Below are 12,092 nucleotides of genomic sequence, written 5' to 3' on the forward strand. Positions count from 1 at the left end.
GGCCTGTGAAAAATGAAAGAAGCGATCTGATTGGTTGCTATGGGCAACTGCGCCATTCTTCCTCTACACTGGTTTTGATAAATATCCCCCATTGTGAATACAATTTTATGAAGATATTTCTTATAATAAGTTTTCACCTGAAAATAAGGTGAAATTAACCTATATACTGAACTGCATTCAATGGGGCATCATTAGACACAATAGGAAAACGTATGCAGCTCCTAAAACTCAGTGGGAGAGTTTTTATTTAATTTTTTAGATTAGATTAAGGGGGTACTCCGCTGCTTAGTGTTTGGAACAAACTGTTCCGAACGCTGGAGCAGGGAGCTCGTGATGTCATAGCTCTGTCCTCTAAGGACATCACGCCCCGCCCCCTCAATGCAAGTCTATGGGAGGGGGCGTGACAGCCGTCACGCCCCCTCCCATAGACTTGCATTGAGGGGGCGGGGCATGACATCATGAGTGGGGCGGGGCTATGACGTCACAAGCTCCCGGCGCCGGGTCCAGCGTTCGGTACAGTTTGTTCCAAACGCTGAGCAGAGGAGTACCCCTTTAAAAAATGTTTGAAGAGTGTAGAACAGTGTTTCCCACCCAGTGTGCCTCCAGATATTACAAAACTACAACTCCCAGCATGAGTAACGCAACACAGGTGCTGAAGACAGCTCGTCACTGGGCTTTAAAGGGGTACTCCACTGGAAAACATTTTCTTTTAAATTAACTGGTGCCAGAAAGTTATACAGATTTGTAAATTACTTCTGTTAAAAAATCCCAATCCTTCCAGTACTTATGAGCTGCTGTATGCTCCACAGGAAGTTATTTTCTTTTTGAATTTCCTTTCTGCCTGACCACAGTGCTCTCTGCTGACCTCTCTGTCCATTTTAGGAACTGTCCAGAGTAGAAGCAAATCCCCATAGAAAACCTATCCTGCTCTGGACAGTTCCTGACATGGACAGAGGTGTCAGCAGAGAGCACTGTGATCAGACAGAAAGGAAATTCAAAAAGAAAAGAACTTCCTCTGTATTATACAGCAGCTCATAAGTACTGGAAGGATTGGGATTTTTTAATAGAAGTAATTTACAAATCTGTTTATCTTTCTGGCACCAGTGGATTTAAAAGAAAATGTTTTCCAGTGGAGTACCCCTTTAAAGGGGTACTACACTCCCCAGCGTTCAGAACATTTCATTCTAAACGCTTGGAGCGGGCGCCGTGGGTCGTGATGTCACGGCCACGTCCCTCAATGCAAGTCTATGGGAGGGGCGTGGTGACCGACATGCCCTTTCCCATAGACTTGCATTGAGGGGGCGTGGCATGACATTAGAGGGGTGTGGCTGTGACTTCAAGACCCTGCCGCCCGCACCCAGTGTTCTAAACGAACACCGGGTGCTTCACAGAGATCACAGGGTTCCCAGCTGCGGGACCCTCGCGATCAGACATCTTATCCCTTACCTTTGGATAGGGGATAAGATGTCTAGGGGCGGAGTACCCCTTTAATACTAGGTGAGAGTGAGACTGCAAGTGAGGCTATGAGGAACCAGCACCAGGGATGGGAGCTTTATTCCTGAAGGCTGCAGCCTCTAAAGAAAATATTGTGACTGATATTTGATGTCTACTGTATTGGGTGACTGGTAGTAAGCCCCCTGTATTGGCAGGGGAGATGTATTGTATAGTTAACCCTAGATAAGCAGGATTTATTCTGTGTTATGCCTGAGTGTGAAGGCTGTATATATTTTGTTACTGAAAGATAAAGACAGGAGAAGCCCTGTTTAAAAGTTACTTCCGTGTTCCTGTTTCTCGCTACTTTTTTGCCACTATTTGACTGGTTCTACAGAGCTAATCTCCCACAATACACATAAACATACATACGATTGCACACATACATAAGGTTCTTTGGTGACCTGCAGTTCGTCCTGCTAAATCCTGCAATGATAATATGGCTGCCATTGTATGGTTTATGGTGAAAAGTTTGACTTACTTGTATTACTTACCTTATCTATTTATTTATATACAGTGGTCGCTCAAGTTACAATTTTAATTGGTTCCATGACGACCATTGTATGTTGAAACCATTGTATGTTGAGACCATAACTCTATGGAAACCTGGTAATTGGTTCTGAAGCCCCAAAATGTCACCCAAAAAAATAGGAAAAAGCTAGGAATAAAGAAAAATAAGTAGATAACTAATACAGATAAAACAAATCCTTACATATAAAAATAAGAAAGAGCTGCTGGGAACTGTAAATCACTGTTTATGTCAGTGTTTCCCAACCAGGGTGCCTCCAGCTGTTGCAAAACTACAACTCCCAGCATGCCCGGACAGCCAACGGCTGTCCGGGCATGCTGGGAGTTGTAGTTTTGCAACAGCTGGAGGGATCCTGGTTGAGAAACAAAGGTTTAAAGGAGTAGTCCAGTGGTGAACCCAGTGGTGAACAACTTATCCCCTATCCTAAGGATAGGGGATAAGTTTGAGATCGCGGGGGGTTCGACCGCTGGGGCCCCCTGCGATCTCTCTGTACGGGGACCAGGCTCTCCGGCCAGATAGCGGGTGTCGACCTACGCACGAAGCGGCGGCCGACACGCCCCCTCAATACAACTCTATGGCAGAGCCAAAGCGTGCGGAGGTCGACACCCGCTATCTGGCCAGAGAGCCTGGTCCCCGTACAGAGAGATCGCAGGGGGCCCCAGCGGTCGGACCCCCCCGCGATCTCAAACTTATCCCCTATCCTTAAGATAGGGGATAAGTTTTTCACCACTGGACTACCCCTTTAAGTAGAGGACAGGAGCTTCTTCAGGGTCCTATACAGTACACACAGTGTCCCAAATGGAGCCGCCCTTACTTGGTAAAATGTAAAATGTCCATTCTGATTGGTCAGTTCCTCCAGTTGTGACATGTCTCACATCTGGACTGTCCATAGCATTGTATGTTGAGTCTGGTTTCAACTTACAATGGTCCAGAAAAAAACATTGTATGTTGAAACTATTATATGTTGAGGCCATTGTAAGTTGAGGGATCACTGTATTTTTTTTTTTATTTGTTTGTTTATGTTTAACAAAATACTATACAATATAATTAAAGGGGTATTCCGGGATTTTTTTTTTATTTGACTATGCTACAGGGGCTGTAAAGTTAGTGTAGTTCATAATATAGTGTCTGTACCTGATGACAGGGAGCCTGTCTGCTTCAATGGGTGGAGAGAACAATCTGCAACTAATGCAACAGCTGTAGGCATCCTGATTGAAAACCACAGGTCTGCAGCTCATTTATGTTTCAATGGGTGGGGTGGCTGATGTGTGGGAAGGAGGAAAATGGTATCATGGGAAACAAGAAAACTGAAAACAGGAAATACAAGTTCACAGAAAGCTAGACACAGTGTTATGGTAATCTCACAGCATAGCCATTTATCCCTAAGACAAGCGCAGATCCTTCCTAAGCCTGTCCATTACTGTCTGCCAGGTACATACTAAAATCACCTTATGCTGGAGAACCCCTTTAAGGTTGACTGTAAAGGAAACTAAAAGGGACGTATGAAGCCTACTCTACAGAAAAGTAATGATGGCAGGACACATATCCTAATAATGGTATCTATGTGTAGCACCAATAGTGACAGGTCTTTACCCAACAACGTATAGGGAACGTAAGTTACTGAGGTTCCGTACATCTGGCCCAGTCAATCTCTGTCCGATTTTACATGGATGATCACATGTAAAGTTTTTCTTTCTTGTTTTGGGGGGGCGGGAGGGTTCAGTAAATTCCAGAATTTGATGTATTGATTTTTCATTTTGTAACTCGCAGAACTCATCTTCTACCAAACACTAAATGATTGAGTTTATCAAATGGAAAGCCGGAGTGTTTTTTTTTAATATGCTAGAAGCTTACTTACTGGAAATGTAATTTTTCTCCGTCAATAAGACTGATTATGCACAATGACAAACATTGCAGGCACCCAAGACGTGGAGCACTCAGCCCTGTTCCCTGCAGGGCCTTTTGTTGGGAAGTGGGAGGCAATAATGTATAAGAACACACAGACTTCCATTCTTTCTGCATTTCCTGTGCATGGAGTGGGAGAAAGAAAAGAAGTGGAGACAGAAAATAAACCATTCTCCTGCAGGTTCCCGTGTAGAGAGTAGGAGGGAATAAAGTGGAGTGCAATAAAAAATGTCAAGGTTAATGAACACATATGTAGCTTTTTCCCTCACACGGGGTACTGTAATAATGGAAGTGGTGCTAATTATAATTCCGCTAAAAGCCGCGCCATCTAGTGTCTCCGCTCCATCTTTTAATAGCGCTTCCTTTTATGGTTCTATAGTTATCAGTCATTAAAGATCCTGTAATAATTAATTGTGCGACATTGACAGAATCTGGCTTGGATTCAGGTTAATATACCTTGGCATTAGTGTAATAACCATCCATGTTCTAGTATGCTAATGGCAACGACTAAAAGGGTTTCCAGCACTTTAAAGGGGTTATCCAGGAAAAAACGTGTTTAATATATATATATATATATATATATATATATATATATATATATATATATATATATCAACTGGCTCCAGAAAGTTAAACAGATTTGTAAATTACTTCTATAAAAAAATCTTAATCCTTCCAGTACTTATGAGCTTCTGAAGTTAAGGTTGTTCTTTTCTGTCTAAGTGCTCTCTGATGACACTTGTCTCTGGAACCGCCCAGTTTAGAAGCAAATTCACATAGCAAACCTCTTCTAAACTGGGCGGTTCCCGAGACACGTCATCAGAGAGCACTTAGACAGAAAAGAACAACCTTAACTTCAGAAGCTCATAAGTACTGAAAGGATTAAGATTTTTTTTATAGAAGTCATTTACAAATCTGTTTAACTTTCTGGAGCCAGTTGATATTTAAAAAAAAAGTGTTTTCCTGGATTACCCCTTTAATATTGATGGTCTATCTCTAGGATCAGCAATCAATACCATATTGGTGGGGGGCCAACTCCCAGCTTCCCCCCGACCAGATGATGGACACCAGTGACCACTGCGGCCTCTTCATTGTTTACCAGGCACACTTTGGTACATTGAACCTGATGAAGATCTCTGAAGCTCATTCCCATTCAAGTACATCCAGTACAAAATGCCTGATGCACATTAAAGGGCCTTTACCACTCAACAGAGCACCAATGCCCTTTCAATCAGTTGATCAGTGGGAGCAATAAGAGTCGGACCCCCAACAATATACTACGTAGGGCTATACAAGCTTATGGGGCTTTCAGCAAATCTGTATCCTGATCATTGTAGTCTCGGGCAAGTCTCGGAATAAAAATTTGAAGTACAGTTTAAACACATATCCTGCCTCCGGGGCCATCTTCAGATGTATATTTTAAGGGCAAGTCACATGGGGTGCATCTGCAGCATACTTCGTGCAGCAGATGCGCCAACAGCAGTCACAGAGGGACTGCAGAGCGTTTGGCCGGGTAGCTTTGTGCGTCCTCTCGTAGTGGTGGATTTCCAGCTGTAAACTCTGTAACTGGCGTCAGCACATCAGTAGCGTGAAATATGCTGTGGATGTGCTCCGTGTGACCCTGCCCTAACAGACATTGGTCCTCATTTACTATTGCAAACCCGACATGTTTTGTCGGGCCGTGCGCAAGTTTCGGGCGCATTGCGCCTGAAATTCTGTCTGTGCCTGAATTTGCGCCTTAAATTCTGTCTGCGCCTGAATATGCGCCTGAAATTGCGCCTGAAATGAAAAAAACCCAACTAACTCTCCATTTTGCTAAGAAAACCAGAAAAGGGGCATGGCCGTTGGGGAAAAGGGCGTGGTCACAGAAAAGGGGCGTGTTCCCGACATTTTCACAAAATCACAACATATTTACTGAAGTTTCCACAGAAAATGTGGTGGATTTCAGCTGAGGAAAACCCAAAAGGTCAGATCATCTGTAAAAAAAGCAAAATGTAGGGAAAGTGGAAAATGTAGGGAAACCTTAGTAAATACCGTGGAAAATAAATTGTAGGGACTTAAAACCCACAAAGAAAACTACACAACACTCTTAGTAAATAAGGGCCATTGTCTGAATTACCGGAGGCCGTTCTCAGGTCTCTGCTTGCTTTAGCTACCAACAGCTTCCGCAATCGCTTCGCGGGGCACTGGTGGAGAACAGAGTGAGCTCCCTTCCTCTATAACCCTACTAGATGCTGCTGTCACACTGACCACAACATCTAAAGGATTAACGGTCATGATTGGAGCACTTCTCCTCACAGTTACAGTGGAAGTTGGGACATTTCTTAGCAGCCAACTCCCGCCACAAATGACACCGGAACAGCTGCCATTACGGTATCATCAATGGACATACTGTAGATATATATATATATATATATATATATTTATTTATTTACCGTGCATACCTTATTTCAGTGTAACAGATATATAAAGCAGAGCCACAAGGAGATTTTTTATTTTTATACTTTATTATACAATAAATAATTTCACACATACAGTGCTGTTGATTTCTACATATTACAGTTCCTATTCAGACCTTTGTGTCTCCATGGTAACAGACTTTAATAAGGCATGACATCGTAATAGCATCTTTCCTGAAATCTTCTGATATGTACGATAAGAGTTGTAGAAGCCATTGGCCATCCCTGAAATGACTTCATACTTCATAGTACATGACATGACGGTGTAGTGAGCATGAACAGTCATTGTACCGCCGCACCACACTCATAGCGTATTGTGGTTCTCTCATGTTTAGGTTTGAAAAGCAGTTGCCGTATCTGTTATCATTAATTGGGCTTATTGATACATATGATATATTTAACTCCTTCTCGTCATAGCAATTTTCGCTTTATAGGTCAGGTTTTTTTTTTCTACTTCTGTTTTTATTTTTCCTTTAACGGAGCCTTATGAAGGCTTATTTGTTTGCGGCCCAAGTTGTTCTATTTTTATTTTCACTTTTCATTTAAAAGAGACCTCCAGGATAATAAAATAATGTAAAATCTACTTCATTATGTAAAGTTATATAAATTTGCAATACACCTACATTATCCCTCTTGCACTCTTTGTCTGTTTCCAGGCTTTTTTTCCCGCTCTGACAGGAAGTGTTAGGCTAGGTTCAGACTACGGAATTTCCGACAGAAATTCAGACGTAAAATTTCCGTCAGAAATTCCGCTTGCTAAAATGTCTAGTGTAGTGAATGGTTTTCCGTTCACTAATTCACACTTCGGAATTTGTGAAGCGGAAAATCCGCTTTGAAAATCCGCTAGAAAATTTCCGCATGAAGAAAGGGGTTGCTCTTTCTTCAGGCGGAAATCCTCGCGGAACACATTGCAGCCTATGGGAGACTGCAGTGTCCGCGCGGTCCTAGCTCCGACTAATTCAGTCGGCGCAGGCGGAACTCGGAATCTCCGGGCGGAAATTTTCTGCCCGGAGATTCCATAGTCTGAACCTAGCCTTATAGATGCATTCGACCTTTCACTTTCGACCACCATTCATTCCTATTGCGGCGGCCATCTTGTGGTCGAAGTCTTGGCTTTCCCGGCATGCTGCGGGACAGTTCTATGCCTCCCGTCCCCAAACTCAGCCACTCCCAACTGTTGAATATTAATTTTTGCTCAGCCGTCATTGGCTGAGCCCTTCTAGCATACTCCATGATCCAAAGTCCAATCGCAGGGCCGCCGCAGCACAGCCGCTGGAGGCTCACTGCTGTTACGTCAATGTAAGAGAAGAGAGCCAACCAGCGTTCACCCCACAGGCATACGCTGTGCAAGCAAACAGTCTCGCAAGCTTACGGACTATGGACTATGATGAAGAGAAACCATTACATTCTGGGAATTGTAGTGCTGAGCAACGGTTCAACCAGGAAGTACAAGACTAAACTGTGGACCGCCAAAAGTTGCGAAACTATAACACCTAGCATGCCCGGACAGCCATTGGCTGGCCGGGCATGCTAGGAGTTGTAGTTTTGCATCAGCTGGAGGTCCACAGTTTGGAGACTACATAAGTCCAATATCAAGAGGGACATGAGCAGCTCAACCAATAGGTATCTGACACGTCTTCTGTACCACTGGCTATTACAAGGGATTAACATGCGTCAATAAACTTCTAACTAAAACAGAATGCAAAATAAGGAGAGCGGAGATTTTGATCTGCACACAGAACCCGCGCTGTAGATGCCAGATGGACAGTCCAAGGTTTTGCAGATTTGCCTCTGGAAAATTGTGTCTCTTATGTTGTAGTTTTTATTTTTTTCTTCCTTGTGCCATTTTCTGTATCTGTTCTTGTAAACCCTTAACAGATGCATGTTGTGAATTCCGTATCAATGGATGACGATTATGTCCAGTGATCAGTACATAGACCAGTTGGGTCTTCTGACTGTGCACGCTTGGCTGCGGAACGTTCTTCCACGCCGATCCCAAATGTTCCCTAATTGTGAATCACCTCTTTTGTCTTTTCGTGGTTATTGTAGCAATGTGTTCACACACTGAAACATTGACACCTCTTATTAGCATGTTTGATAAAGTTGCTTTAATTCCATTAGATACTGTATCTATTTACAATGCAGTGGTTAATGAATTGTCTAGATACAGTTAGTATTTGCTTTGGTCAACAAAGTAGTATAAATAATATTTGGTTGTAATTGCTTGTATTTGTAAACTGGCTCATACATACAGGGTGACATTAAAGGGGTACTCTGCTGGAATTTTCTTTTTTTTAATAAATCAACTGGTGCCAGAAAGTTAAACAGATTTGTAAATGACTTGTATTAAAATAAATAATCCTTCCAGCACTTATCAGCTGCTGTATGTTCCACAGGAAGTTCTTTTCTTTTTGAATTTCTTTTCTGTGCTTTCTGCTGACACCTCTGTCCATGTTAGGAACTGTCCAGAGTAGGAGCAACACCCCATAGCAAACCTCTCCTGCTCTGGACAGTTCCTGACATGGACAGAGGTTTCAGCAGAGAGCACTGTGGTCAGACAGAAAAGAAATTCAAAATGAAAAGAACTTCCTTTTTAGCATACAGCAGCTGATAAGTACTGGAAGGGTTAAGATTTTTTTAAGAGAAGTAATTTACAAATCTGTTTAACTTTCCTTCACCAGTTGATTTAAAAAAAAAGTTTTCCACTGGAGTACCCCTTTAACAAACGCATGTACCTTAGTAAATGGCCGATGTAGAACAGGAATCTGTGTTTGTTGCATTCGTTGCGCAACTTCCCGCCAGCGCACATTCTATTTGTGCGTTGTGCCCCAGAGAGAGTGTTGAGTAGACAAAGAAGACCTAGTTTCACTAGTTTATCTTTGGCTCCAGATTTATCATCTATTAAAAAATAGTGCATATCCCATACCACCTCTGTCCCCCATACCTAATGGCACAAGGTCTACTTTAAAGTAACAACAAATAGAATCTGCGACTTTTGGGGGAACTAAGCAGCTACCTGCAATTAATTTATGCACTGAACTCAGCAAAAATACATCATACAATAAGCACCTAAGTGCTCCCCCGATGGTTGCTGCAGGTATCCCGATTTGTATCATTTAAAGGGGTACTCCCGTGGAAAACTTTTTTTTTTTTTAAATCAACTGGTGCCAGAAAGTTAAACAGATTTGTAAATGACTTCTATTAAAAAATCTTAATCCTTCCAGTACTTTTTAGGGGCTGTATACTAAAGAGAAATCCCAAAAAGAAATGCATTTCCTGTGATGTCCTGAACACAGTGCTCTCTGCTGTCCATTTTAGGAACTGCCAAGAGCAGGAGAAAATCCCCATAGCAAACATATGCTGCTCTGGACAGTTCCTAAAATGGACAGCAGAGGTCAGCAGAGAGCACTGTGGTTAGGACATCACAGGAAATGCATTTCTTTTTGGGATTTCTCTTTAGTATGCAGCCCCTAAAAAGTACTGGATGGATTAAGATTTTTTAATAGAAGTGATTTACAAATCTGTTTAACTTTCTGGCACCAGTTGATAAAAAAAATATATATATATATAAAGTTTTCCACAGGAGTACCCTTTTAAAGAGGACCTGTGGCCAATGCCTAAAAAATGAGTTTAATTGTAAATAAAAAGCTTAGGGCTCCCTGATCCCACATCTTTTTACAGTTTCTCACTACTTTCTTTCATTCCTGAGGTATGAGGACTGACACTTTGTCTGACAGTTCAGGGAATCAGTCAGATGGGCGGGAACATCATTTGAACAATGAGATTGATGGACAGGGTTATACAGTCGGGGGGGGGGGGGTGTATACACATATAGGCATGCACACCCCTTAATATAAAAACCTCCCCCCCCAACTGTATAACCCCACCCTTCACCTCATAGTCACTACCATTTATTTTTTTTTTTTATTAAAGGGGTACTTCACTGCTCAGCATTTGGAACAAACTGTTTCGTACGCTGAAGCTGGCGCTGGGAGCTTGTGATGTCATAGCCATGCCACCGCATGGCATCACGCCCCGCCCCCTCAATGCAAGTCTATGGGAAGGGGCGTATAAAGCCCCCTCCCATAGACTTGCATTGAGGGGGCGGGACATGACATCATGAGGGGGTGGGGCTATGACATCACAAGCTCCCAGCATCGGCTCCAGTGTTCGGAACAGTTTGTTCCAAACGCTGAGTAGCGGAGCACCCCTCAGAGTTCATGCCCATTTGTCTGATTCCTTGATTACTCAGGCAAAAATCAATCCTCATATCTCAGGATCGAAAGGGCGTATCAAGAAAGTGTAAAAAATAGTTTGATCAGAATACTCTAAGCTCTAGTATTCACTGATCATAAAATCAAATTTTGGGTTGGCCACAGGTTTTCTTTAACCCCTTAAGGGGTACATAACCCAGTAAAGGGTACATTTACGTCCTGTGCATAACCGCGGGCATCGGAGCGATGCCCGTGTCATGCGCGGCTGATCCCGGCTGCTGATCGCAGCCAGGGACCCGCCGGCAATGGCCGACGCCCGCGATCTCGCGGGCGTCCGCCATTAACCCCTCAGGTGCCGGGATCAATACAGATCCCGGCATCTGCGGCAGTGCGCGATTTGAATGAATGATCGGATCGCCCGCAGCGCTGCTGCGGGGATCCGATCATTCATAATGCCGCACGGAGGTCCCCTCTCCTTCCTGCTTCCAGCTCCCGGCGTCTCCTGCTCTGGTCTGTGATCGAGCAGACCAGAGCAGAAGATGACCGATAACACTGATCTGTTCTATGTCCTATACATAGAACAGATCAGTATTAGCAATCATGGTATTGCTATGAATAGTCCCCTATGGGGACTATTCAAGTGTAAAAAAAAAATGTTAAAAAATTTAAAAGTAAAAGTAAAAAAAAAGTGAAAAATCCCCTCCCCCAATAAAAAAGTAAAACGTCCATTTTTTCCTATTTTACCCTCAAAAAGCGTAAAAAAATAAATTTTAAAGACATATTTGGTATCGCCGCGTGCGTAAATGTCCGAACTATTGAAATAAAATGTTAATGATCCCGTATGGTGAACGGCGTGAACGAAAAAAAAAAAAGTCCAAAATTGCTACTTTTTAAATACATTTTATTAAAAAAAAATTATAAAAAATGTATTAAAAGTTTTTTATAAGCAAATGTGGTATCAAAAAAAAAAAAGATCATGGCGCAAAAAATGAGCCCCCATACCGCCGCTTATACGGAAAAATAAAAAAGTTAGAGGTCATCAAAATAAAGGGATTATAAACGTACTAATTTGGTTAAAAAGTTTGTGATTTTTTTTAAGTGCAACAATAATATAAAAGTATATAATAATGGGTATCATTTTAATCGTATTGACCCTCAGAATAAAGAACACATGTCATTATTACCATAAATTGTACGGTGTGAAAACGAAACCTTCCAAAATTAGCAAAATTGCGTTTTTCGTTTTAATTTCCCCACAAAAATTGTGTTTTTTGGTTGCGCCATACATTTTATGATATAATGAGTTATGTCATTACAAAGGACAACTGGTCGCGCAAAAGAAAAGCCCTCTTACTAGTCTGTGGATGAAAATATAAAAGAGTTATGATTTTTAGAAGGCGATGAGGAAAAAATGAAAACGTAAAAATTTAATTGTCTGAGTCCTTAAGGCCAAAATGGGCTGAGTCCTTAAGGGGTTAAACTGTGACTTTATCT

General features: G+C 42.2%; 1 protein-coding gene across 4 annotated transcripts in view; it reads left to right on the forward strand.

Moving 5' to 3' along the window:
- The window catches only part of GRIN2B (glutamate ionotropic receptor NMDA type subunit 2B), a 544,413-nt gene that overhangs the window by 162,318 nt on the left and 370,003 nt on the right, over positions 1 to 12,092 (forward strand). The window lies entirely within an intron of this gene.

The sequence above is a fragment of the Hyla sarda genome, chromosome 6 (assembly GCF_029499605.1).
Source record: "Hyla sarda isolate aHylSar1 chromosome 6, aHylSar1.hap1, whole genome shotgun sequence".
Lineage (NCBI taxonomy): Eukaryota > Metazoa > Chordata > Amphibia > Anura > Hylidae > Hyla > Hyla sarda.